Source organism: Solanum dulcamara, chromosome 11 (assembly GCF_947179165.1).
Source record: "Solanum dulcamara chromosome 11, daSolDulc1.2, whole genome shotgun sequence".
Classification (NCBI taxonomy): Eukaryota; Viridiplantae; Streptophyta; class Magnoliopsida; order Solanales; family Solanaceae; genus Solanum; species Solanum dulcamara.
Window position 1 is genome coordinate 12,797,608 of NC_077247.1, and position 25,111 is coordinate 12,822,718.

General features: G+C 35.8%; 2 long non-coding RNA genes across 2 annotated transcripts; both read right to left on the minus strand.

The window, feature by feature from the left end:
- Nucleotides 1-1,412: 1,412 nt before the first annotated feature.
- Nucleotides 1,413-3,770, minus strand: LOC129874167 (uncharacterized). Its single transcript, XR_008762843.1, has 3 exons — nucleotides 3,467-3,770; nucleotides 2,561-2,602; nucleotides 1,413-1,724 (listed from the first exon to the last, which is right to left on the minus strand). It is a non-coding gene; the product is annotated as an uncharacterized LOC129874167 (long non-coding RNA).
- A 16,691-nt stretch (nucleotides 3,771-20,461) lies between these two features.
- On the minus strand, nucleotides 20,462-24,898 carry LOC129874308 (uncharacterized). The gene is made up of 2 exons (XR_008762871.1): nucleotides 24,602-24,898; nucleotides 20,462-24,344 (listed from the first exon to the last, which is right to left on the minus strand). It is a non-coding gene; the product is annotated as an uncharacterized LOC129874308 (long non-coding RNA).
- Between the last annotated feature and the right edge of the window lie 213 nt (nucleotides 24,899-25,111).

The following is a 25,111-nucleotide window of genomic DNA, read 5'->3' on the forward strand; positions in this document are numbered from 1 at the left end:
CTCAATCCCATAGTGTAACACTTTTTAACCTTATTCACGATTCTTACTAAGGGTCAATTATACTCGGTGGAGTAAGCGTACTTAACCTTTTTGTAAATTATCCCTTAGTATCAAAACCCCTTTCGAATCATCCTAGCATTTCATGAACAACACATGAAATACATGATCCTGAATATTCCACAAGTTTATGTTTTCCATTCACCAGTTCCATCTCCAATTAATTGGTTAAGGACTAATAAAATGTTATCATAAGGCATTCTTCAACCACCACCAAAAGGAAGCTAGAATCCAACGAGCACCACCGGACCTCTTAGTGCTTGATGCACCTGGTTTACCTCCAAGGTTATTCTTAAATTTTGAATGAATTATTTAATTCACAAACTAATTGTTGAGTGCCTTGTACTTCTCAATGGAAGTAAAACTTAATTATGAGACGTATTTTTTTTTCCTTCAACAAAAGCTTCTTTTAAGGAAAACATGCGATTGGAAGTTATCTTGGTTCGTTTAAATCAATTCTAAATAGGCTTTTTCCGAAATAAAATTTCCCAAATAAAAATGGTGTCCCTTAATGATGACATTGGGGTATTTCTTAACTCTTTACTACAACACAATAAATTTACCTCATGGTTATCAACCTTCAAAATATATTATGAACTTATGTCCCACTTTCTCTTCTTTTTTTTTTCTGAAAAAAAAAATAGGCAGAGTTTCCTCTGTATTTCTTACTATCTCAAAATCTGCACGCAGAAAATACCAACAATGCCTCACAGGTTCAACATATATATATTCATATCATATCGCAGCCACACAGGGCACCCAATATCAACAACAGTATGAAAATGATGGACTTACCTCTTATGTCCGACTCGAACTGCACCTGTTACACTTTCATGTCTACTTTTTCTTTCAATTTTCAACTTTACATTTCAATCATACTTCAATATGCTTACCTTATCCACCATACCTCTTTCGCATCATTACTTACCCGTATATTGTGTAGCTTCCAATATCATCAATCGTTTTCTTCTATCGATGTCGTTCTTCAGCTGAAATCAAAAGATAGAAAAAAAGAATTTCATGTCCTACGGCTGGGCTCTATCGCACGATCTTAGATATGAAAGAAAGGCAACGTCCTAAATGTCCTGTAGCCTCCTGTTTATAGATGTGGTGCACAACACACCGATAAACAAGACTCTACTAGACACGGTCTGTAGACACTCCGAGGATGAACTGCTCTGATACCACTTTTGTCACGACCTAGCCCCGTGACTAGTGTCCAAATTGGACCCTCGTATACACACATATTATCTATAGTCAATCGGCAATTAAGCATGATAAAGGATTTATATGGGTAGCACGTTGTCTCAAATTGTTACTTATATATATACTAAAATCACCTATTTCTTGGGGAGTCTTAATTGTCAAAAATAAGATAACATAATATGTAAGCCGACAAGGCTTCCATTCTGAATGTAAACGTCCAAAAACATAAGTCATACTAGTACACCGGACAACATCTATATACAACCCACTCATATGTCTACAGACCTCTAAGAGAATTAACAATAGCATATGACGGGACAGGGCCCCGTCGTACCCCTAAATACACAAATATATACATTATAAGGATTAGTACCCAAAGTTTGGGCTCCGAGACAATGGAGCACTTCAAACTCGTTGAGTAGAATCCTAAGTTGGCGGCTCTCCAAAATGAGTATTTGTACCTGCAGGCATGAAATGCAGCCCCCCGAACAAAAGGGGGTCAGTACGAACTATGTACTGAGTATATAAAGCATAAAATACCGTAAAGGAGATCACATCTGAAATAAAGATTCAGGAGTCAAGTATCATAATCAATAAATCACTGTACCTGTGTCTTATAAAATGAAGACATGCATATCATCATATATCGTACCTAGCCCGTTATGGGACTCGGTGTCACAATTATATCAATATATCGTCATATGTATATATATACCATACCCGGCCCTCTAGCAAGGGACTCGGTGAATAGAGTAGTGTACACTGATACCGTACCCGACCCATTATGGGACTCGGTGCCATAATCATATCGTCATATCATTATAATATCATATTATCATATCACGTACCCGGCCCTCTAGTAAGGGACTCGGTGAATAATGTAGTGGAATTCATACATGATAACATACCCGGCCTATCGTAGGACTCGGTGAATAATACCATAACAGCATGCACGAATAAGATATCATTAGCAACCTTGTGAAATTTAATCATTATCGGAGACTTAATAGAATAAGCAAAACAGACCATCATTTGAAAACCAAGACAATAGTCATTATAAATCACACTAATTATGGATTATACTAAAATATGAATTATACCACAACATGAGTTATACCAACTAGGATGGCTGGAATTATACACATGAGTCAAGACATAACAATATAAATTTTGAAAATCAAGAACGGTAGCCATCCGAGTATATCTACGAATACGAGTTTCTTTGGAATTTAAGCATACGTCATTCGTTCGTTTCATATGGATCATGCCAAAAGAAGAAGATGTTAACTTTACATACCTTTAGCGTTTATACGTATATGTTGTCCAATATTGTCTCAACCTATATTAAAACGTTAAGCACTATGATTAAGCTATGGACAAGAATAAAACGTAGTCTATCGTTAGTAGGTTATTTCTAAAAAAAATTGGACAGCACCTCCCCTATACCGCTCACTTTTCCCACTTTCAAACCAGCCATATAATCATCAACCAACATTAGCAATCCAAAATATTGACACAAAATAAGATTTATTATTCATGTTACCAAAGCAGTAAATTCGGAAAGTCAAGTACCTCACGTTGTATCTAAATTGTGAAAATGAAAACGGCAAAACTGGACTTTATAACCTTCATGAAACATTTATATCTCTGTCTTAAGTTTCCAATGCAAAAGAAATCAACTCAAAATTCATTTTCTACAAAGAGATATCATCAAAATACGAACAGCTATACATGAAGGAATTTTCAATCCAGAATCTGGACAGAATTTGTCTTATGATTCATGCTCAGTTTTCGACATAATAACAGCAGATATAGACTAAGACATAAACATAAGAGTTGTAGGTACGTGTATTAGCTTTCCAAAACATGTTTAATATCTAAAATCGAAGGTCTACACAATGAGATATTCCAGAATTACTACCAGCTACTCAATTCCAAAAACGGGTTTGAACATTCACAATCTTCATACACCTTTTTCCTCCAAATTCAAGAACAACAACTCATCAACAACATCAAAACAATATCAACCATTATTATACATCATCACTAAGATAATTCCATCTATTTAATCTACCTAAAACAACCCTTTAACCCATAACTCTCAACAAATCACCAAACTAGTTTATAACACTATTTTCTCCGTTCTAATTCGTTAAAACTCTAACTAAACTTGTTAACAATGAAAAGGAGACTTTAATATTACCTTAAATTTGCAGCACCACATAAAATCTTCTCCTTATTGGCTGATTTCTAGCTCAAATTGAAGCCAACGCGACGTACAACAATTTTCTCTTCATGAGCTTCGGATTTCGGGACTTGAATTTTGGTCGGATTTGGGATTTCTCTCAAGAACTCCCTTTCTCTCTCTCTCTGGAAATTTCCAGAATTATGTTGGTCTAAAGTTTGAAGGAATAGTTACAAAAAATCAGATCTAATTTCGTAGGTATTGGGCCTGACCCGAATTAGAATTGGGTTGGGCCGAATTCACTATTTAGTTTGGCCTGTCAGACTTAAAACGTCTATATCTTATTACTCCGATATCACATTTCGTCCCACGACCTATGGTTGGAAAGATATTTCAATTATCTACAACTTTCATGTTGAGCGTTTTCCCAAATTCTCAAATTATAAAGCGGTTATGGCCTCCCGAAGTCAGCTTACCCGAAACGTGACTTTAAGAAAAACATATTTGATGGCTTCTATTTTGATTTGGCTTAAGGGTCCTTCTTGAGATGTATTTTACTACACATAAATTATTCATATAACTTGGCATCTACAACGAATCATGTCATTTTAAAATTCAAAATTAAAAGTCCTTGAATTTATAATCGTTAGCTTACGAATAATCCAAAATGCAAAAATACGGAATGTAACAACAAGGTTTGCTTTTGTCAGCTCGCCATATATGCCACCGCTATCATCCCTGATGAAACCAAGTGAGTTCACCATTTTGTGAGAGGTTTGACTTATTTTATCAGAAGTCGATATTCTGGGTATCTAGAGATATAGCCTCCTTTCAGTTGGTAGTTAGTACCGCCAAAGAAGTGGAGTTGATGGAGAAGGAAGAGTTTAGGGAACCCAAGAGGGCCCGTGCTTCTGGATAGTTTTCGGGTGCCTCATCTAGAAGTAGAGGTTCTTATAGAGGAGGTGGCTCCTTTCAGTGTAGAGGGATCGTTCATGCCTCTATGCCAACATCTGAGGGAGGACAAGGTTATTGTGGTTCATACAGTTCGGTTCAGGGTTCATCCGATTCACACCATAGGCCTGCGGGTCGAGGTGGTTATAGTATTCTTCTTATTTCTCCGCATCAGACGTTTGTTCCGAGGTCGTGTTTTGGGTGTAGATCCTCAAACCATATGGTTTGATAGTTCCCCATGCAGACTCATGTTGGTCCACACCATACTTACATAGCAGCTCCAATCAGGGGTCCGGCGCCACCAGCCAGAGGTTTAGCCCCACAAACCCAGGGTCGTGGTAGGGGTCATCTCGATAGAGGTGTCGTACTAGAGGTAGGAGAGAGGGTGATGCCTTAGCACAGCAGGGTCATAGAGGAGTTTCCTAGACAGGTGGCAGGCGGGGAGCTCACTATTATGCTTTTCCAGGTAGACCCGAGGCTGAGGCCTCCGATGCAGTTATCACAGGTATTGTTCCAGTTTGTCATCACCCTGCATCTGTGTTATTTAATCCTAAATCTACTCATTATATTTCTTTTCTGGGTTTGACAAACTATGTGATCATATGCCCATGTCTGTGCATATTTCTACCCTAGTAGGAAAGCCCTTAGTAGTGGATCAGGTGTACCAATCCTTATTGTGTCTTTAGTGGGTTATGAGATGTGGGTGGATATGATTATCCTTGATATGGTAGACTTCAACGTCATTTTAGGTATGGATTGGCTATCCTTCGTATCATGTTATTCTTGATTGTTATGCCAAGACGGTGACATTAGCTATGCCTGGTAGGCCATGGATAGTGTGGAAGGGTTCGAGTGGTTTCTATCCTAGTAGGGTTATTTCTTATATTAGAGCCCAGTGATTAATCGATAGGGGTTGTTTGGCGTATTTGGCATATTTTTTATACTAATGTTGAGCCACCTTCTATGGAGTCTATTCCTGTGGTTTGATAGTTTATGGATGCATTCCTCACTAATCTTCTAAGGGTTCCACTTGACAGGGATATTGACTTTGCTATTTACCTCAAGCCGGGAACCAAGCCCATTTCTATTTCTCCTTATCGTATGGCTCCAGTTGAGTTGAAGGAGCTAAAAAAGCAACTTCAAGATCTATTGAGTAAGTAAGGGGTTTATTCACCCTAGTGTTTTTCCTTGGGGTGCACCGATGTTATTTGTGAAGAAGAAGGATCGGTCTATGAGGATATGTATCAACTATAAATAGTTGAATAAGGTAACAGTCAAGAACAAGTACCCTCTTCCCCGTATAGATGATTTATTTGATCAGCTCCAAGGAGCGGCCTCAGTCTCTAAGATCGATTTGAGATTTGGGTATCATCAGTTGAGGACTCCGCCTTCAGATATTCCTAAGACAGCCTTGCGGACTAGATATGGCCACTATGAGTTTCTTGTTATGTATTTCGGGCTGACTAACGCCCCAGAAGTATTTATGGAGTTGATGAATGGGGTGTTTCATCTGTATCTGGACTCATTTGTGATTGTCTTCATTGATGATATCTTGGTTTGCTCCAAGACTGAGGTAGATCATGTGCAACACTTGAGGATTGTGCTCCAGAGGCTTAGAGAGGAGAAGTTTTATGCCAAGTTCTCTAAGTGTAAGTTTTGGTTGAGCTCGGTGGCGTTCTTAGGGAATTTAGTGTCTAATGAGAGCATTAGAGTCGATCCAACTAAGATCAAGGTGGTCCAAGGATGGACTGGGCCCACCTCAGCTATAGAGATTCGTAGTTTCATGGGTTTGGTAAGGTATTATCATTGTTTTGTTCAGGGCTTCTCTACGATAGCAGCTCCACTGACCAGGCTCACTCAAAAGAATGTGATATTTCATTAGTGGGATAAGTGTGAGGAGAGCTTCCAAAAGCTCAAGGTATTATTGACTATTGCGCCTATGTTAACCCTACCTGAGGAGGGTGTTGGCTACACCGTGTATTATGATTCATTGAGAGTAGGCTTAGGTGAAGTGTTGATGCAAAAGGGGAAGGTGATTGTCTATGCTTTGAGGTAATTAAAGACTCATAAAAAGAACTATCCCACCCAGGATTTAGAGTAGACAATAATCATCTTTGTTTTGAAGTTATGGCGGCATTATTTGTATGGAGTACATTATGAGATATTCACCGATCACCAAAATCTACACTACATCTTCAGCCAGCGGGACTTGAATTTGAGGCAAAGGAGGTGGGTTGATCTTTTGAAGGATTATGACTTGACTATTCTATATCACCTCGGGAAGGCCAATATAGTGGCCGATACATTGAGTAGGAAGAGTTCTAGCATAGGAAGTCTTGCAGCTATTCAAGCTAAGGAGCGACCCTTGGCTAGAGATATTTAGCAATTGGCCAATGGGTTGGTTAGATTACAGCTTTCTGATGAGGGAAGAGTGCTTGGTTTTGTAAAGGCCCGCTCTTCTTTGATGGATCAGATCTGAGAGAGACAGTTTGAGGATAAGAAGTTGTGCCTCATTCGAGATAAGGTGACGAAAGGTGAAGCTAAGGAAATAGTGCTTGATTTCAAGGGTATTTTGAGGATTGGGAGTCACATTTATGTGCCTAAGATGGGTGAGTTGGTTAGATTGATACTTGAGGAGGACCATTACACTCGATATTCTATTCATCCGAGGGCAGTAAAGATGTATCATGACTTAAGTCAACATTATTGGTGGTGTGGTATGAAGAAGGACATCGCCGAGTTTTTTGTCTAAGTTTTTGACATGTTAACAAGTTAAGTGTGAGCACCAGAGGCCTGGGGTGAGTTTCAGAGGATGCTCATTCCCACTTGGAAGTGGGAGAGGATCACGATGGATTTTATGGTAGGTTTTCCCACTACCGTGGGAGGTTTTGATTCTATTTGGGTTATGGTCGACCGATTGACAAAATCGGATCATTTCATTCCAGTTAAGGTTAGTTTCATGTCAGATAGGTTGGATTGGCTCTATATTTGTCAAATTGTTAGGTTTCATGGGATCCCTATTTCTATTATATCGAATTGTGGCTCATTGTTCACATCTCACTTCTGGGAGGCCGTGCAGCGTGGATTGGGTACCTGATTAGATCTGAGTACCACATTTCATCCTCAGATGGACAATAGTATGAGAGGACATACAGGTGCTTGAGGATATGCTATGGGTATGTGTGATTGATTTCGGTGCTCGGTGGGATCAGCACTTGCCCTTAGCGAAGTTCGCTTACAATAACAATTATCATTCCAGCATCTAGATGGGTCATTTTGAGGCCTTGTATAGACGGAGATGTAGATCGCCCATTGGATTATTTGATTTTGTGGCAGTGGATAACCTAGACACCGATTTGCTTCGAGATGTCATGAAGCGGGTTTGGCTGATTCAGGATAGGTTGTTGATAACTCAGAGTCACCAGAAAAGCTATGCTGACAGTTGGGTTAAACCTTTGGTATTCATGGTTAGTGACCAGGTATGGTTGAGGGTCTCGCCCTTGAAGGGTGTCATGAGGTTCGGGAAGAAAGGTAAGCTCAACCCTAGGTTTATTGGCCCTTTTGAGATCTTAGATCGAGTGGAAGAGGTGGCCTATAGACTTGTCTTACCACCTAGTCTATCCTCTTACATCTAGTTATGTCTCGATGCTACGGCACTACATTCCAATGAGTCTCATGTGATTTCCCATGATTCGGTGGATTTGAGCCCAGATTTGACATATGAGGAGGAGCCTGTGGTTATTTTGGACAGGCAGCTCAGGAAGTTGAGAACTGAGGAAATAGCTTCAGTGAAGATCCAGTCGAGGCATCGGTCTATGGGGGAGGCTACTTGGGAGCTAGAGTCAGACATGCAGGCCCGTTAACCCCATCATTTTGAGACTCCAGGTATGTCCCTTGCTTTATGTTTGAGGAAAAACATAGTTTTTAGTAGTGGATGATGTAATGACCCTGAAGGTTATTTTTGGCATTTTTGATAAAATTACCATTTTACCCCTCTCGTTAGTTTTACCGAGTTACTTTTTTAGGGGTTTGAAAATTAGTTTTTGAAAATCTTGTGAAAAGTTGAGGTTTTGCTTGACAAATGGGTTCTAAAGGCTTAAGTTGTCAAAATTTGAATTTTGGAGTTATTCAGAGTTTCGAGTCTCGAAATAAAATTTTATCAATTTCATCAGCTCCAAAATGCGTAAATTTATCTAGGAGAGTTGTCGGAATCATATTTAGAGTTAAAACGGAGATTTTAGGTCCGAAGTTGGAAATTGAATTAAAGTTTGATCCAAGTTTGACTTTGATAAATATTTGACGTTCGGATACTCGGATTAGATTTCTGATGGCTCCAATGGTTTTGGAAGGGGATTCTAATGCTAGAAATGGCTTCATTATAATTTTTAGAGGTCCCGAGGGTATTTTGAGTATTTCAAGTGCCAAAACTAGTTTAGTTGCGACTAATTGGATTCTAGGTCAAGGATGCCTTAAATTCGAATTCCGATGATTCCATTGAGTCCAGAACATTGAATTTATCAGGATGACATATATACTTTGTGTGCACGGGATTCCGAACGAATTCTGAGGGTCTATTCCGTGACTTTGAAACTTGCCAAAGATCTGCTATTTAGTGCCTGATATTTCCTTCTCCGTGTTCATGGAGGACAGTCCACGTTCTCATAGTGTACTAAATCCCTTCTCTACGTTCGCGGAGGGTGATTAGCGTTTGCGGAGAGATATCTCCACTATCTCCACAATCGCGGAGTAAGTGATCTGCGTTCGCAAAGAAAAAATATGGCCTAAACAGTGTTTAGTCGGGGCTTAAGCCATTTTTCACTATTTATGATTTTTCAAGCTTTGGAGAGGCGATTTGGAAGGGGTTTCTTGCAGGAAAAATATTGGGTAAACTATTCTAACCTAATATCTTGATTACCCATTACTTATTTGGATTTTGAGACATGAAACTATTCCACCACTAGGTTTCTGATTACTCGATGAATATCTTCATCTAAAAATAATCAGATTTTGAGTTCAATTTTTGATATGAGATTTTTGACCCTTTTACCCTTTTCACCCGAATTTCTTTATTTTAGTGTCAATAAATTCAAAATATGATTGTGAGTCTATATTTGATTTGTGGTAATTTGGAGTATCGTCGGAGAGGAAAAGGGGTGATTTCGGATTATTCGTGACTTTTTTGGTTAAGGCAAGTGGAATTTTAACCCTTGTTAAGTATGCTGAACCTTGTATTTTCCTATGTGAAGGGATTAGGGTGTGTTGTCTCATTAGATTGGATTGAATTATATGAGTTGAAGGGTGATAGTGGAAATGCGGATAGGGTTAATTGTCTAAGTGTTGTGAACTACGGGACATTGGTCTATAATGTGATTGTGAATTATATGGTATCTTATGTGAATATCTATCCTATTTCACTTATTACTTATGCATATATTATATCTTTAATGGTTGAGAAATGATATGAGTGAAGGTACTAGATATTGAAATTGAGGTTTTTACTGGTCGAGGTGATTTGTCGAAGTTTCTTCCGACGGCTGAGGTCTTTTTCGGTGGATATTATGGCCGAGGTCTCTTCCTGTAGATATTGTCTGAGGTTGTTTCCGGCGGATACATGGTCTATGTGAGTCCCCTATATGTTCTGCTCTGAGTTAATCAGTGGATATGTATCATAAGACAGACATGTATCATGATAGTTGACATTGCATTTGCATCTATTTCATCCGACATGAATTTCTAAATCCATTTACCTCGTCCAGGATCAACTCCATCTATAATTGATTATGATTTGAGATTTCCTATATTTGTCTGAGTATAGTGGTGAGAACGTACTTGTACTTTCTATTTGTGGACTGTCTAGTATTCTAGTGCAATTGTGATATAAATAATATAGATTGGGTTGTCTGAGTGTAGGTGTGTAGTTGTGTGATGTACGATATATGCATTATTAAAACCTTAATAGAAAAAATCTTTAGTGAAAGAAAAGAGTACACATATTTTGTAATAAGCATTGTTTACTGCTTCGTCAAAAATCTTGCCTAGAAAATCCTTTGGAACAAAATCTAAGCTTAGAAAAAAAGAGTACAGTGCGTATTTATTCCCCTTGAGGAAAACATTACTTAACATTTCGGAGATGACGCATATCAATCTTATGTAAATTCCATTGAAGACTATGCTTGAAAAGAACTTCAGCAAAATATACATATTTTGTTTCCTTCAATATATTCTTCTTTTACTTGAGTTATCCAAGCAACATTGTCATATAATGAAGTATTATGTCATAGTGCTCTTTTAAAACACTTGCCTTTCATGACCATTCTGATAATTTGCTCATCTCCTTCCTCAAGGAGTTTTACATTTGGAACCGATTGATCTATCATGTTTCTAGCGTGGCATAGATTCTATCCTTCAGGGATCATTTACCGGAGCATTTGCAGCTTAAATAATTTATAGAATCAGCAAAGCAACATTTTGCAAATGAAGTATCTTTTGAACTTCAAGTTCACATTTTTTGACGAGGGTCTAGATAATTCATCCAACACATAATTTTTAGCTGCTAATCATATCTTCCCCCTAATTTTAGGTAATCTAACTTCACCACAACCTCATTTGGGGATCCATCTTTGTGCATGGTGGAACAATAAAATTAAATACTGCACATTCAAATTTTTAGATGAAAATTATTTGGTTTCTGACCTGCTGCTACATGTTAAATAAACTCATTTCATACCAAATTTTATTAGAGAGTTTTGTTCTCATAACAAATGATTTAGCTATATTAGAGGCATGCAATTTCTATTAAACCAACCAACATTATCAACATAATTTTACATTTTAGAACCGTGCTCTTAATTTTACAATTCGGGCAAATAATATTACAAAATCAAATTGCAAGTTGATAACAAGAGCACATGTGATCATACAATAGACGCATCTATTAAATTATATAATAGTAAACGGTCCACATGGCAGGTGAACGGGTTCATATTCACCTTTCATACGTTTCAAAAACAATCACGAAATACAAGCGTAATGTCGCAATCCAGATTCGGGTGTGATAGCACTCGCCTAATCCACTAAGACGAGTCAGCCTAAAAGTCTGAACAATTTAAAATAAATAAAAATGAAAGCGGAAATATAAAGTCTAAAATGATATAGATAAGGGGATAAGCGAAAAATAGATTCTAAACTATCCAAGACTTTGTGTCACATGTACAAGCCACTATTTCAACAGAAATGGAAAATATACAAGTATATATGTCTCAGTTCCCAAGTAGAACAAAACATAAAGTAAATGGACGATGAGCGTCTGCCGAAGATGACAAGCTGCTACCTCTCAAGCGTCCAGAAGCTCGGCCTGATCAAGGGGTACTAAAAGCAAGAGGTGCCAGGCTCAGATCCTACATAAATGTAGAAGCAAAGGGTGACAAATACATTATATTTATGTCAATATCCATTACTTCAAGGTGTAACTACATCATTTTATTTAGTAACTCCTGCACCTCCATAACCTCCATAATTTCAAGGTGTAACTAAACCGTTATATATAGTAAATCCCACACCTCCATAACCTCCCCTTGATCCTCCTTCATAACTTTCATGGTTAATATCATGTTTATGACTAACCTCTTGTATGCCCCAATATAGCTCTATAAATAGAGGCATTAGAGTTCACGTTGTATACACTTGAACAATTGAAAAAATAAGAAAGCACTCATTTCGTCTCTCTAATTTCTTGTCTATTTTCTTACTTTACTAACTTATGTGTCCGCGCGATTCAAAGAAAAAAGTTAAAGAAAAAAATAGAAACATATGTATATGAACCATGTGTGATATATTAGATATTTGTTTTCATTATTTTGGATAGTTCTTATTGCAGGGTAACATTTTATATGATATATGTAATTGTTATTACTTTATTATTGTCTATTTCTTCAAGCAATATACAAACTTTTATAATTTAGAGGCAGGGCCAATATCATAATAAGAATATGGGCGAATAATATTTAAAAATTAAACCATAAAATATAATATGCATAAAAATAAGACATAAGATTCTTATTTTAATTAGTTTTTTCTTATTATTCGGAAGAATAATTTACATATATCACTGATACTAAGATGGAACTTAAAAAATATTATGCATAAAAATAGTAAAGACACAAGATTCTTATTTTAATTAGTTTTTTCTTATTATTCAAAAAAATAATTTACATATATCGTTGATACTAAGATAGAACTTTTGGCTATGCAAAAATTAATATATTTTTTGTTGGGACGGTTTATGCTTTCTTAAGTATTTAAGTGCATGAAAAATTAATTTTATATAAATATGATTAGAAAAATACAGGTATATTAATAGAGTTTTTCATAGCTTTTAATGTTGTATATCCCCAAGTAATGAATTGAATATGATATATAGAAGTTTTTCATGTCTTTTCATTTGTAAAAATATTTTACAGCAAAATAATCACCTTTTTAATTCATTGTGCGTGATTTACTTCATACTTTTCAATATTACTTTAACATAAGAAAATAGGTATCATATGCATGATCATTTCATTTTAAAACCCTCCATTGTTGCACCATAATGATTATCAAATTTCGTTATGTCTTGACATATGATTATTCACATCACCGTAAAGACAAAATCATTCTTTACATTCGTGATCTTTTCAACAAATATACATACAATATCATAAAATATTAATTTTTCAAAAATTAAAAAAAAAAGTAAATTTATGGCCGTCAATTATATATCTTACTTTTTTTATTTATTTATTAAAATATCCAAAATTTAGTATATTATGTTGCTAATGATTTTTTATAAAGTTTTCACTTGTCTTAACATTATTGTTCATTATTCTCTTTTAATTTCTTTGGTCATGATTTTTGAATTCAAATTCAAAAATAATATAACTTATTTATTTTTAAAGTTCAAAAAAGATTATTTACCATTTGAATTTTTTTATAAAAAATTTTCAAATTAAATTAACTATTAAATTTGTATTTTTCAAATAGTAAATATTAAAAACAATTAATAACTGGTTATTACTTAATTAACTAATTTTATATTAAACTATGACTTTCAAGTTTACTTATTAAAATATATTATATAAAAGATGTATTTACGTATTTTCAAAATTTATGTTATGTTTCTTGAATTTATTTCATTGTGACTCAATTTATTATGAGCTATTGGTTACGTGGTATCCCACAACATGACTTTTTTCATATTTTTTTTCTTGGATCTCTTCTTGAATTAAAATAAAATTTTATAATTCAATATATTTTCCTCCTTTATTTCATAATAATCTTTTTTATGTCATTTAATGTTTATATTGTGATATAATTTTTTATTAGTTTGCATATAACCTCACGACTTATTTGGTGCTTTTGGATATATCAGAAAATATTGTTAAACACAAACCATTTTGTAGGGAGAATCTGCAAATTTTAGTTTTAAATAATAGAAACATTTTGAACTGCTATTTAAAGATTTTATTCACCTATTTTATTAAAAAAGATATTTTTCTTAAGTGGAGAAAAATAAAATCACTTGATATTGTTGTTATTTGGAAAGAAAATGATGAAAGAAACTTAATTATAATTTTAGATCAAATATATTCAATTGTATCTAAACTTCTTTCTTTTTATTTTATTTATTATTTATTAATTTAGGATACAATTTTTTTTATATGCTCATTTATATATGTGTATATATAAGAAAAAGACATATATGCAATTATAATAGCCGTACAAGTTAGTATACCAAAGATAAAAAATAAATTAAAAAACACAAAAAAAATTAACTTAACATAAAATAATCTTTGGAAATCACAACAATTCATCAAAGAACTACTTTAATTTTTCTGGCAGATTAGTTTCAAAAAGTACAAATGCAATATTATATCAGACTTCATAAATGCATGCAAGTGCAAAAAATGAAAAACCATGAAAAGTGTTCAACCACTGTTTACCTCGTTGGTTGAAAGAAAAAACGTCAGCTATCAACATACAAATTACTACACTACTCCTTTACCAAATTGATATGGTAAATCATCTTCTAGCCATAAGAAGGTTTTTAAAAATTAAGAATAGAAATGAATCTAACCTCACAAGGAGGAGTGAGTGCAAAATTATAATAAAGAATCGCATTCCTTCATATGCCCTATAAAATATTATTTTTCCCGAGAGCATAAGGTCCAACAAAGTCATAGTCATCCTAATTTTAAATCACATTACGCTCACTCAAAGAGATTCTGTAAGAAACAAAAATATATGAAATATGAAAGCAAATGTTACAACACTACATAATATGAAACAAATATAAAGACACATCATACTTGATTTTGATGTTTATAAATAGAAAATTGCCGAATGATCATTATCAGAAAATTCTTCAAGACATATGCAGCTAGAATCATCGGATCGGAGGTATCTTGAATTCAACCTTCTACAAATGCCACAGTCGAAGTCTAAATATTCTTAAGACATCTTACGCTCCTCCAACTATCAAAAGATAACATCTTTAGTACATTACGCTGCTTTAATTTGTAGAACCCAATTGGTATTTCCTATAAAGATCTGAACACATCATCAATAGAGAAGAACTGAAGATAATATAGCTGCAACATAACTGTGTAATCCTAAAAATGAATATAAGAATATTATGTTGTTTTGATCAATTGGACTCATTGTTAAATAGTGTCCTGTTAAAGAACCAAAAAGAAAGGAAAAGTTAAAAATAAATGAGATGCTTAGACAAAAATTCGAAGACTTGAATGACAAAAAAAAAATTATGACCCCAAAAATCACCTCTCCAAACAATTAAAAAGTGAAAAATTTAAAAACAGCAGTGTTAATGTATATAAATATACTATAGTAAATCTAAATCTTAATCTGTCCGCGCACACACCGATACACATATGCAAATGCTAGACATCACAGGTGCTATGAGTGCACAAACCTAGTGATGCCTCTGGAGAGAGGAAATGAGAACAAAAACTGAAAGTGAAAGTGTGTGATCGTGAGGAGCAAAAGGGGAAAGTGGGTGTAGTTGGTATTGAAAACTTCTGCAATTATAATAAAGTGGGATAAAATGAAAAAGTTGTAACCATCTCCAAAATTGTTAATTTAAAATTAAAATTTTAAATTTTAAACACTTATGCGCCGCAAGCGGGCTTACGCGAGGAGGATAAGAGGCGCTTTTGGGAGGAGTTGGACGAGTTAGTGGGAGGCATACCACCTACTGAGAAGCTTGTCGTGGGAGGGGATTTCAATGGGCACATCGGGTCTATTTCGTGAGGGTATGATGATGTGCATGGGGGCTTTGGCTTCGGGGACAGAAATGGAGGAGGAATCTCACTTTTGGATTTCGCAAGAGCTTTCGGGTTGGTGATAGCCAACTCGAGTTTCCCAAAGAAGGAGGACCACTTGGTAACCTTCCGTAGTTCAGTGGCTAAAACTCAGATAGATTTTTTACTCCTTAGGAAGGATGATAAAGGTTTGTGCAAAGACTGTAAGGTCATCCCGATCGACAACCTTACAACCCGACATAAGCTCTTAGTGATGGATTTAGGGATCAAGATGACGAGGACGAGGAGGGTCGGGGAAGAACCACCTAGGATCAGATGGGGGAGTTTGACAACGGTTAGTGCCCTAGAGATGGGAGAGAAATTGAAGGATATGGGGGTCTGAGATAGTAGTGGGGATGCGAACGGTATGTGGGATAGGACAACTAGTTGTATTAGGGCTGTAGCAAGGGAAGTGCTAGGAGTCTCGACAGGTAGTCGTAGTCGGCATCGAGGGGACTGGTGGTGGAATGGAGAAGTGCAAAGGAAAGTGGAAGCAAAGAAGGTGGCGTATGCTAAGTTGATGGAGAGCAAGGATGAGGTGGAGAAGTGGGTGAATGGAGAACTGTATAAGATAGCAAGGAAGGAGGCGAAGTCGGCGGTTGCAACGGCAAAAATGGCAGCTTTTGAACGTCTTTATGCTAAACTGGAAGAGAAAGGTGGGGACAGGAAATTATTCAGGCTAGCCAGGGCCCGGGAGAGAAAGGCACGCGATGTGGATAAAGTGAAGTGCATTAAAGACGAGCACGAAAAAGTATTGGTAGAGGAGACCCTTATCAAACAAAGATGGCAGTCATACTTCCATAAACTTTTGAATGACAAAGGGGACAGAGAAATTGTGTTGGGATATTTGGAACATACAGAAATGAGTCACGATTTTGGGGGTTGTAGGAGTATTACGGTCGATGAGGTTAAAGATGTTGTTCGTAGGATGCGTTGGGGAAGAGCGACCGGACCTGACGAGATTACTGGAGAATTTTGGAAGAGTGCGGGCTCGGTAGGTTTGGAATGGCTGACTAGGTTATTTAATGTCATCTTTATAACGGCAACGATGCCTGTAGAATGGAGATCGAGCATCATGATCCCTCTATACAAAAACAAGGAGGATAGCCAGAGCTGCGACAACTATAGAGGTATCAAGCTTCTAAGCCATACTATGAAAGTGTAGGAAAGAGTGGTGGAGATGAGAGTGAGGAGAGGCGTGTCTATTTCAGAGAACCAGTTCGGATTTATGCCAGGACGCTCAACTACAGAAGCCATCCACCTTATGAGGAGACTAATGGAGCAATATAGGGAGAGGAAGAGAGACTTGCATATGGTATTCATCGACTTAGAAAAGGCTTACGATAAAGTCCCATGAGATATACTATAGAGATGTTTGGAGGCTAAAGGTGTACCTATAGCGTACATAAGGGTGATCAAGGACATGTACGAGGGTGCCAAAACCAGGGTAAGGACAGTAGGAGGGGACTCAGAACACTTCCCAGTTGTGATGGGGTTGCATCAAGGATCAACTCTTAGCCCGTTCCTATTTGCCTTAGTGATGGATGGATTGACGCGACAAATTCAAGGTGAGGTGCCATGGTGTATGCTTTTTGCGGACGACATAGTCCTCATTGATGAGACTCATAGCGGAGTTAACGCTAAGCTGGAAGATTGGAGACGCACCTTGGAGTCTAAAGGGTTTAAGCTAAGTAGGACCAAGACAAAGTACCTAGAGTGCACGTTCAGTGAGACACCTCAAGAGGTTGGCGCGGAAGTTAGGCTCGGGGACCAAGCCATCCAAAAGAAAAGTAGTTTTAAGTACCTTGGTTCTATCATGCAAGGCAGCGGGGAGATCGACGAGGATGTCACACATCGTATTAAGGCAGGATGGATGAAATGGAGGCTCGCCTCCGGTGTGTTATGTGATAAGAAGGGCAAGTTCTACAAAGTGGTGGTTAGACCAGCTATGTTTATGGGGTGGAGTGTTGGCCAGTTAAGGTCTCCAACGTGCAAAAGATGAAGGTTGCCAAGATGAGAATGTTGAGATGGATGTGTGGGCATACCAGGAGCGACATGATTAGAAATGAGGCTATTCGAGACAAGGTAGGAGTGGCCTTGGTGGAAGACAAGATGCGGGAAATGCGACTGAGATGATTTGGACATATGAAGAGGAGAGTCCCAGATGCACCAGTGCGGAGATGTGAGAGGTTGGCCATGGATGGTTTCAGAAAAGATAGGGGTAGGCCGAAAAAATATTGGGGAGAGGTGATCAGACAGGACATGGCGCATTTACGACTTACCGAGGACATGACCTTAGATAGGAGGGTGTGGAGGACACACATTAGGGTAGAAGGCTAGTACATAGTGACTTCATTCCCCCTTATTCGTAGGCGTATTAACGCACTATGATTTCTTGTACTCTGATTTATGTTATTTATGGTATTTATGGTATTTATGTTATTATCTAATAATATCTACTGTTTTTTGTGCTTTGATTATACTATTATTTGTACCATTTTTGTTATCTACTTATCTACTTTAATATTCTTGTCTGACCTTTTTCTATGCTTCTATTGAGCCGAGAGTCTTTCGGAAACAGCCGTCCTACATTGGTAGAAGTCAGGTCTGCGTACACTTTACCCTTCCTAGACCCCACGATGTGGGATTTCACTGGATTGTTGTTGTTGTTATCTTAAAAAAAATATCAACAACTAAAATTTAAAAAGAAGAGTTATATAAGGACATATAATTTCTCAATTGAAAATAGACTACATTATAGAATATAGACATTTTAAAATTTATATATGTAATAATTTTTAAAATTTTAATTTAAAATAATTTAATTTTAAATCTAAATGATTAAATAAATTTTAAAATGGTTTATGCAGATTATGTACTATAAGATTTAAAAATTCTCTCGTAAATAAAAAGTCAAATTAAATTAAACAAATAACCGTTATCATGATTAGAAAACTGTCAAAATGTACAACTTATGAAAGCAAATAATTTTTTTTTAAATAACCTACTAAAATAAACGTAACAACAATAAAAATAACTTTGAAAAATGTAAAGAAAAATAACTATTAACACATGAATTTATGTAAAAAACTGTAAAATTTTAAAAGTTAGTTATTATTATCTAACTTAACTAATTTGTCCTAAAACTAACACATGTCTTTATCCTACACTGTCAATTGACATGATCCTACTCTAAACTTGCTTCCTTTTAATTATACATAGATATAGATAGTCTTACTCTTTTAATTTAATTTTACAACAATATTATGTTGTCGTTTGGATGCAGTTAGAGTTATGCAAGTATTAATAATACATGTATTAGTTATGCAGGCATTAGTAATGCAGAATTTAGTCATGTAAGATTTAGTTATGCATGTATTAGTTATGCAGGGTATAGTTGTACGGAATTTAATAATTTCTTTGGATATTGATTTGTTATATTAAAAATTAATAAACTCATATACTTCTTAAAAATAAATTATTTATTTATCATAATACCCTTGATTTTTGTTACCTTTATTTTTTTATACTTTTGGCATATTGTTTAGGCAAAGTTTTTGACAAAAAATTGAATGCCACATTTTTCAACTTCCTCATATAGTTTAACCAACGAGTATATATATATATATGAGGAAGTTTTTTATTTTTATTTGATAGCTAGTAATTTTATTTTTTTAAAAACAAATTTTGGGTGAATCTAGACCCATTTTATTGATAAATAAAAAAGAATACAAAGTTCTACACAAAAAAGAACAAAGAAGCTATTTTAAAAACACACAAAGCCAAAGACGCTCTAAAAAACAAACAAAGCTAAATCATTTTCTGAGTGAACCACATGTAAGAACTTTATATTGCATCTTTTCTCTCCGTAAAAGAAAACAAAGTCAAATGCGTTCCAAAGTGGAAGTTTTACTTTTCGAAATCGTTTAGCAACTCGGCAAAAACTCTTCAATTTCTTTTATATACAAAAAATTTTCAGAGGGAGGATTTTCATCATCATGTGATGGTATTTTCTTCAACTTCAATTCACCGAATTCTTCTTGACGCTCGTTAGATGATGAGCTCTTCTCTCTGCTCAAAGAGTGGATTTGATTTTAACTTTAGAAAAGAATTATATTTAATTGGGAGTGACAAAGGGTAATTTGGTCATTTTAACTTTTTTATTCATGTGTTAGTTATTCAGGTATAAGTTATTCCACCTGTTACGATCCATTTTTAAACTTAGTTAAAAAATATCTCATAACTTGGCTATTTATTATTTTGAAAATAAAGAAAAGAGAGTCGCCACTTATTTTTAGAAAAATTAAGAAAACCATTTAAAAAAAAACTTTGAAAAGAAATCAAAGTCGGATAAGGGTTCAAGCAATCCTCTAAGAAAGATTTTATGTACTTAAAGAATCCGCTAACACACGCGACAAATTAAATTATTTGGCTAAAAAATTTTTAAAGTACTTATAAAAATAATTATCTATTTCGAAATGACTAAAAATCTCGATATTTGCACTAATCCATAGTTAAGCTTTTGAACTAAACAATTAGTTCAAACTCGTAAACATAAATTAAAAGAACCTTTATTTAACAACTATGAAAGGATATAGAAAATCCTTAAGTCATTCTTATAAAGTTCCAAAGTTTGGCTAAAAGACAAACTAAATTAGTTTTTCAGAAAAAAACTTACATTAGAAATGACTACATAAACCAACATGAGTAAATGAAAAAGTGAAATAACCATTTAAAACCCAAAACGTTGAGGATTCATCTAAGTTAACAAAGTTAGTAATCAACAAATAATATAACATATAATAACACATAAGATATGGAAAAATTCAATTCAAAAGAATCTGGACTTTGGGTCCAGAATTTCTGTCCCTGCTGTTGTAGAGTTATTCTCGAACTCTTAAGAGTCCAACTTCCTTTTAGCCTCTTTTGGCTGCTGCTGCTCACTACCGCTTTGGGCTTTATCCAGATGATATTAGCTTCCCTTTCAAACGGTTCGGTAGAAGTTGACTCAAGAAAAAGAGTATGCAAGAGATGGGGAGTCCAAATGGACTCAAACGAGATAGTTCACGCAATAGAAAGAAAAGATAAGGATTAATAAGTAATCAAAAAAGTAACTGGCATTAATTCAGCACACAAACATCATTTAGGTAATGTAAGTCAAATCTACCCCAAAGTAAGGAGAAAATGGATTAAACTCATTATTACAAACCCAATGCTTAATGCTCAAGCAAAACAGAGACTTAATCATTTTGAAGTATTTTAGCACATAGTAAGTGAGAATAAACATGATCTTTTTGTAATAGGAACTCACAGATCAAACAAGAATCATATCTAAACTTTCCAGCAGTAAGCAGTGGCTATTATAAACTGATAGAAATTGCTACAACAGACTGTGAATACAATAGAGAAAAGAAGCCGAACAACTCCACTGAACAGAACAATGAAGAGAAAAATTGAAGCATTATCAAGTTCAAAATTTAAATGAACTCAAATTCATTGACTATAGGTAAAAAAAAAAAAGGGTGAACTCAAACCAAATAACATCAGTCTAATACGCTAAGAAATTAAAGCTCGAGGATCATTTCTAGACCAAACAAGACAGAAGCTACGAAAGGCTTATTTTAGAAGACAAGCAGTAACATTACATTAACATGAACCCTCAAATGCAACTACAGGACAGATTTCAACAGGTTACACATTTAAAATAAACGACTATATGACCCGTCTATATCCATTTTGATCGGAAACAAGCAGCAGGAATAAAACAAACTAAATGCAGCAAATTGGTCAACCATTTGATATTCCAATAGTAATCCATTCCCTGTTAACTAATTTAATACCAACTTGTCCATAAAGAGCTAAAGCATCGAACTTTATACAACATATAATAAATTAAAGCCATGAAGAAAAATCACCGATCCTACCGGTAATATATGACTCACAGTGTTACATAAATTAGGGTAGAAGTCTACCGGTAATATATGACTCACAGTCAAAGCGCAGTTACAGCTTACGGAGGACATGACCTTAGATAGGAGGGTGTGGAGGACCCACATTAGGGTAGAAGTCTAGTTCATAGTCTCGTTATTCTTCTCTATTCATAGGTGTAGTAGTGCATTACGATCTCTTGCGCTTTGACTTCTGATTTCTGTTATTTCTGTTATTATTTATTACTTTCTATGCTTTGATTACTCAATTTTACCTGTGACGCTTTCATTATTTATTTAATCGTTATTTGTTATTAGTCTTTATTTATTTGTATTTATTTGTTATCTATTTGTTATTTGTTTGTTGTTTTTCTCATAAAGCTTTTAATTTTCTATTCTTATCTAACATTTTTTATGCATTTATGCTTTTACTGAGCCGAGGGTCTCCAGGAAACAGCCGTCCTACCTTGGTAGGAGTAAGGTCTGCGTACATTCTACCCTCCCCAGACCCCATGTTGTGGGATTTCACTGGGTTGTTGTTGTTGTTGTTGTTGTAGTGTTACATAAATTATTTTCTCGAGGAGATGTTTTGACACGCTAATGCTTATAAACCAGGGAAATAGAATGATTAGTAATAACTAGTGAAAGGAGTATAATATATTAATCACAAAGATTCTGATGACACACTAATGTCATAGAAACAGATTCAACTTTCAAATTTTAAGCTGCATGAGGACCTTATATATCATTGAAAAAGAAAAGAAGAGAGAAACCATTATATGACCTTAATGTGCAAACAGTGAACTAGAAAACACTTCAAACAAATGATTTCTACATAATTAAATCTAAGATCACAAGTTTTGGCCTTTTGTGCAGAAAAGGAAAAGTAAACATATTCTTAAGTTGAGTCAATATTCAAAAAACTCAAGCTAATGAATAGAAAAGAGTTACAAAATATTTGCCTTGGTGATGGATGGATTGACGCGACAAATTCAAGGTGAGGTGCCATGGTGTATGCTTTTTGCGGACGACATAGTCCTCATCGATGAGACTCGTAGCGGAGTTAACGCTAAGCTGGAAGATTGGAGACGCACCTTGGAGTCTAAGGGGTTTAAGCTGAGTAGGACCAAGACAGAGTACCTAGAGTGCAAGTTCAGTGAGACACCTCAAGAGGTTGGCGCGGAAGTTAGGCTCGGGGAACAAGCCATCCAAAAGAGAAGTAGTTTTAAGTACCTTGATTCTATCATGCAAGACAGCGGAGAGATCGACGAGGATGTCACACACCGTATTGGGGCAGGATAGATGAAATGGAGGCTCGCCTCCGGTGTGTTATGTGACAAGAAGGTGCCACCACAACTTAAGGGCAAGTTCTACAAAGTGGTCGTTAGACCAGCTATGTTATATGGGGCGGAGTGTTGGCCAGTTAAGGTCTCCCACGTGCAAAAGATGAAGGTTGCCGAGATGAGAATGTTGAGATGGATGTGTGGGCATACCAAGAGTGACTAGATTAGAAATGAGGCTATTCGAGAAAAGGTAGGAGTGGCCTCGGTGGAGGACAAGATGCGGGAAACGCGACTGAGATGGTTTGGACATGTGAAGAGGAGAGTCCCAGATGCACCAGTGCGGAGATGCGAGAGGCTGGTCATGGATGGTTTCAGAAGAGGTAGGGGTAGGCCAAAGAAATATTGGGGAGAGGTGATCAGACAGGACATGACGCATTTACGACTTACCGAGGACATGACCCTAGATAGGAGGGTGTGGAGGACACAAATTAGGGTAGAAGTCTAGTACATAGTGATTTTATTCTCCCTCATTCGTAGGCGTATTAACGCACTATGATTTCTTGTACTCTGATGTATGTTATTTATGGTATTTATGTTATTATCCAGTAATAATATCTACTGTTTTTTGTGCTTTGATTATACTATTGTTTGGACCGTTTTCGTCATCTACTTATCTACTTATTTACTCTAATATTCCTGTCTGACCTTTTTCTATGCTTTTTTTGAGCCGAGGGTCTTTCGGAAACAGCCGTCCTACATTGGTAGGAGTCAGGTCTGCGTACACTCTACCCTCCCCAGACCCCACGATGTGGGATTTCACTGGGTTGTTGTTGTTGTTGTTGTTGTTGTTATTAGAGTTTTGTTTATAAGAGAAAATTAAACACTTGGAAAGAAACAGGAGAAGCCTGAAAATATTGCTAATTATTCAGATAGCTTAAACTTAAACTGTAAAAGGATTATTCAACTAATTTCCAAGCAAAGTACTGGTCACCATTAACAAGACACTACAACTGAAATCAAATAGCTGAGGATTTTAACCTCTTATGATCACACTCACCACAAAAAAAATAGAAACTAATAGAAGATGCTTAAGACAAGCAAAATGAGAGAAAATATAATATAACCCATATCGAAAATTTCAACATGATTTTTGTAGAAATGGAACAAATTTAAACAGACAAGCTAATCTAATCTAACCAAAAGAGGAAAAATGCATAAAGCTAAAAATCTTAAGCATAGCCATAAAACAAATTTACAAACTAATTGAAAGCTAAAAAAAATAATAAGGAAGAGATGGAAGACTACCTGGTTCTGGACAGCGAATCGGAACAACGAGCTCGAGGATGATCGACATCAATTTAGAGTGCAAAAAAAATAAGAACTGCGTGATTACGTTGGAAATCAAAACAGAGGAAAGAACAATAGTAAATTAGTGAAAGAAAGAGTATGGAAACTCTAATATTCTCCAAGTTCTCTCTACCAGTTTCCCCCCTCTCCCCGTGAAAACAAGTGCGATATTTATAGCCAAAAAAAATATTTAAATTTCAAAAAGAAACGTTTGAGAGGAGAGAAATCTTCTCTAAGATCTTATTTGGAAAAAAAAACAGGAAGAAAAAGTTAACAAAGGGGTGGAGTTACCTGCTCTCAAATTGACTTGAGGGAGATGGATGAACTTCAAATCTTACGGATTTTGAGGGATTTTGTAGGAAAAGCTTGCTGTGTTTGTCTTTGGGCATGTGTGTACGCGTAGTGTACTGTATCGTGAATTGGGTATGCTGTTGTAGTGAATGTTGTTATATGTAATTGGCAAATTGGGTCGGTGGAAAAGAATATTGTATATGTATGAGGTGTAAGGGAAATGTATGTTTGTTGGGTTCTGTACGAGTAAAGTGAGATTAGGAATTGAATTTGGGAAATGGGTATAACAATTGGGGTTGGTTGGTCTATGGTGTGCTAGAAATTAGAATTGGAAGAAATATATTATATGTGGGTGTTGTAGTGTTGCCACGTGGGAATTGTGGTGTCAATTATAAGTATACGTTAGGTGTATGTTGGAGTTGCTGTAAGGGTATATGGGTTGGGGCACTTGTAGGTAGTAGTGAGAATATTTATGTAAGGTTGTGGGAATAAAGAAGGAAAAATTATTTA